We start from the raw sequence: 4,989 nt of genomic DNA on the forward strand, positions 1-4,989 counted from the left end.
CCCCTTCTCCTTGTGCCCTCCATCTTTCCCAACATCAGGGTCTTTTCCAGGGAGTCTTCTCTTCTCATGAGGTGGCCAAAGTATTGGAGCCTCAGCTTCATGATCTGTCCTTCCAGTGAGCACTCAGGGCTGATTTCCTTAAGAATGGATACGTTTGATCTTCTTGTGGTCCATGGGACTCTCAAGAGTCTCCTCCAGCACCATAATTCAAAAGCATCAATTCTTCGGCGATCAACCTTCTTTATGGTCTACATTCTATATATACACCAGGCCTTCCAGATCTATGGTTTCTAATGAGCAGGTTCATTTGCTCATGTAAAGACCATAAAGAGGTCCTAGCTTCACATAAATGCTAATTAGGTCTGAACAAGTTGTCTCTGACCAGGAAAATATATTGAGGCTGGGGCTAATAGCTCATTGAAACTGTGGCAGCTGTGAGGGAGGCAAATTCCACTTTTAGGCATTGTTAGGAAGGGACTGAAAGTGAAACTGCCAATATCATAATGCCTGTACAAATATATGGTGAAGTGACTGTGCTGTGTACAGTTTTGATCAGCTCACCTCAAAATATTTTCTGAATCCACCACCGCAACAGCAGTGATTTTTCAATGAGGAAGGAATGCAGACTAAGCCTTAGTGAGCAATAATGATGCTGAAATGAATGTGTATCTTAGGAAATCAAGACATAGCATTGTTTTCTGGTCATGTCTTCCATCTTGCTCTCTTAGCTTTACATCATTGTGGCAAAGACATCCAAACATCAAAGCAAACATAGGAAACACAGTCTTGCTGCACTGGAAAATTGGATAAGCATTTCCTTCTCGCAGTTTCTATTCAGCAGAGCATCACCCTACTAAAATTTACTTTGGAATGGAGCAAATATCTTCTGCACAGCTAAATGTACTCATTTAATTGTACCTTTGACTCCAGCATGCAGCAACAGTCATTTTTTTCCAATGGAAACTTCACATGAGAAACAAGAGGTGCGTCCAGCACATCAACTGTTTATGAATTGGTTTCTACCCAGAGTTGCCCATTGCTGGTGCATATTCTGAGAAGAGAGTCAGTAGCCAGCCAATCACACTGCTCAGGGAACCATAATGCCTTTGACCTTTTAGAATTGGTTAAGGATCAATTGAACTTGCATGCCAGGGCATTTTTTAGGCCAATCTTGTATTTCGTTAATAATGTACCACTCAAGGTCGCAGACAAAATTTTGCACCATTGGCACTCTTCTTTTGTAGAATGCTGTTATGATTGACAACGTCCTTAATATTGGCCAGGGTAGTTCTGCTTTTAGTAAGCTTAATTATGCTCACTCAAGAATGGATGGTCAGCTCATGAGTGAAAGTGACTTTATCCAAACGCTTGTCATCCTACGGTAAAAGAAGTTCTCAAAACAATAGCTGACTCAGGCTCTCTTGGTTCTTTCCAGGTCGTTCTTCTCACAGCATTTCCTTGGTTTTATCAGCCTTCCCTATGTTCCCTAGATGTTTTAGACCACAACTCCCATCATCTCTCATCATTGGTCATTCTGACTAGGACTGAAAGGAGTTGTAGTCCTAAACATTTGGAAGGTACCAGGTTTGGGAAGGCTGCTGTAGGGCAAACAACAAATAGAAAAGGTTGAGGTGGACTATAAGGACCAAACTGTTAGGATATAGTTCCGTTCCATCTTTAGAACAGGCATGTGGAGTTGCTGTATGTCACATGTCTGTTTACTTCCAGCACAGTCTGCCGGGAACTTCCGCTGTATATAGCTTTTGCCTATGCTGTTTGCTTGGACACGAAGGGAAGCAGACATGTTTTTCCTTTGTTCTAATGCTGAATAAACGCTTGTAAATATGCTTACATATGCCTCTGTCCGCTGCTTCTGTCTTTGCAACAGAAGTAGCGGACAGAGGCATATGTAAGCATATTTGCAAGCTTAATTGTGTGTGATGCTAAAACAGAGCTACATCAGGGTGCATTTTTTACAATTTAACAGCAAGCAGGGGGGACAATTTTCATCACTACTGCAGGGTACATGGATGGGAGGATAAACCCTTCCCTTCCCTGCCAAAATCCTAACAACAGTCATCCCTGCACTGCTATGCTCCTTAGCGGGGGGAAGGTTTCCATTGACACCAATGAGAGCTCTTTCCCTGATGCCCATAGCAAGACAGGAGCCCCTTTTTTCAGGATCATGGCCAGGGAGGGAAGGATTAAATCTCCTTTCCATGAATGATGCTGTCCTGATGAAAATCAGACAAACATGCAGTTGATATTGGGTGGTATTCAACTAAGTTTTACTCACAGCAGAGCCACTGAAATTAATGGGAGGAATATAGCACAGCGCTAAGCAGATTGCTCTGTCAGGATGAACATTTCTGCTTGCCTGGAGGAACATTCTGGCCTCTCCTCCCCCTTCATGCTGTTCCAAGGGTTCTCTCAACCACCACCACCCAAGTCAATTTGGGGAGAGTGCAGGGGAGAAGAGAGGGTAGTGCTAGCTGCAAAGCATCTTCTTGTAGACTCCCCCCTATCCCAGTGGTTCTCCGCTCCTTCGTGGGTAAACCCTAGCTTTTACCTGGCAGCAGTGCCAGCAGTATTAGTGCTTCAATCAGTGCCAGGTGGGGAGCTGCCATTTTAATTTCCTGCAATCTTCCAGAGTGATGGTACATTACATTAAAACAGCTGCTGCCAGACCCACCCAGCCACCTGGTGTTGGTCAGAGCACCAATTTCTTTTAAGCGGGGAACTAAACTAGGCATTGGCTATGGAGTCTGCTGGGGTCCTGCCAGTACTTGGCCAGGACCAGTTGTGTGTGTCTAAGCTATCCAGTTGTTGGTCTTCCTCTTGGCATGGCATTAGAAACATGGTTGATTCAATGTGTGAACTTTGTGTACGTATGTGTGTCGATGATTTCTTGGGATTTGATCCCACAGTGCTTGGTGAGGAGGGAGAGAAGACGTCACAATAAGCATGATCAGTGCTATTATTCTAGAAAAAGGGGCGCCATAACTCACCATGAACACTTCTCTTGTTCTCCTATGGCAATGGCACCCACCTGAGAGGTGCCAGAATTTTAAGGTTAAGGGACCCCTGACCGTTAGGTCCAGCCGCAGATGACTCTGGGGTTGTGGCGCTCATCTCGCTTTACTGGCCGAGGGAGCTGGCGTACAGCTTCCGGGTCATGTGGCCAGCATGACTAAGCCGCTTCTGGCGAACCAGAGCAGCGCATGGAAATGCCGTTTACCTTCCTGCCAGAGTGGTACCTATTTATCTACTTGCACTTTGACATGCTTTCGGACTGCTAGGTGGACAGGAGCAGGGACCGAGCAACGGGAGCTCACTCCATCGTGGGGATTCAAACTGCCGACCTTCCAATCGGCAAGCCCAAGTGGTTTAGACTAGGGGACTCACGGGGGTCATTTAACCAGCCCACGAGCTGCCCGCTCGGTAAGTCCCCGCGTGCTGCACTAAACTGACACAGCACCTTCCTGCCAGAGTGGTACCTATTTATCTACTTGCACTTTGACATGCTTTCAGACTGCTAGGTGGACAGAAGCAGGGACCGAGCAATAGGGGCTCACCCCGTCATGGGGATTCAAACCACTGACCTTCTGATCAGCAAGCCCTAGGCTCTGTGGTTTAGACCACAGCACCACCCGTGTCCCTTAGTTCTGGTATTTCCAGCTGAAAAAAAAGCCCTGAGAAGGTACATTCTTTCACCTTTGGTGGACGTGCCCAAGGATTAAGGCTTTCTGGGAAATGATATATAATGAACTGAAAAAGGTATTTAAATATACCTTCTTGAAGAAACCAGAGGCCTTCCTCCTGGGCATAGTCGGCCAATTGGTGCTAAAGAAGGTTAGAACCTTTTTTATGTACACTACAACAGCAGCAAGAGTATTGGAAGTATTGCAAAGTATTGGAAGACACAAGATTTACCCACTCTGGAAGAATAGCCGATGAAGCTGATGGACTATATGGAACTGGCAGAAATGACTGGCAGAATCCGAGACCAGGGAGAAGAGTCGGTGGAAGAAGATTGGAAGAAATTTAAAGACTATCTACAGAAATATTGTAAAATTAATGAATGTTAGAATGATGTTGGATAGAAATTAAGTGGTCTCCAGCTGTAATGTTTTAAGGGAATATGAAAAATGGGTTGTTAATAGGGAAAAATCTAATGTTACTATTTTAAGACCAAAGATTAGGATAAACAAAGAGGGTAAGGATTTGCTGAGCCAACAAATTGAACTGGAATACAAAAAAGGGAGGTATGAGGAGGTCCGGGAAACAAGCTAAGGAAAATAAGTAATAGAAAAATGGGGTGGTTTTTAATCATTTTTATTTTGTATTTCTTTTTCTTTTTCATTTTGTATTGTAATATCTTTAAAAAAATCTTAATAAATATCTTATAAAAAAGAAAAAAGAAAAAAAAGCCCTGAGCATGCTCCTCTGACACCAGTCATCTTTTAACGCAGCTCACCCGGTCACTCCCCAGAACAGTAATCCTCACCTTGGGTGGCATGGGAAGTTACCACATGATCAAGTAAACCCACAGTGATTGGCTCTTGCATATGTTATGGCTGCAACAGGTTGGGATCCCCCAACCACACAGAAGCAATTTTTCCGGCAGTAGCCAAGTTGCTTAGGTAATGCCTGAATTGAGCCAAAGTAGTGGTGATATCTCGGAATTGGAAACGTGACATAAGGAGTTAAGAAGCTGCTTGACTGAAAAGTCAGCTCACATGCCTCCCCTGAGTTACAGTCTGATTAGCATAAAGAGAGGTGAGCAGCTGAAGCATTATAAGGATGCAGTAAAGGCCACCCTGAAGTCCAGCAGAATTATCACCTTGCAAGGCATAGTTACTGATGGACTAAAGGCGTCATGCTTGTCGGGCTGCGAGGCGCCCGGCATATAAGGCACCTTGTGCCCTCCTCTCTCATCGTTACAACTGGCGCCTGCGACTGCACATGTGCACCCAGAGCTGGGACTTT

This window comes from Podarcis bocagei (assembly GCF_964188305.1).
Source record: "Podarcis bocagei genome assembly, chromosome: 11".
In the NCBI taxonomy this organism is placed as follows: domain Eukaryota; kingdom Metazoa; phylum Chordata; class Lepidosauria; order Squamata; family Lacertidae; genus Podarcis; species Podarcis bocagei.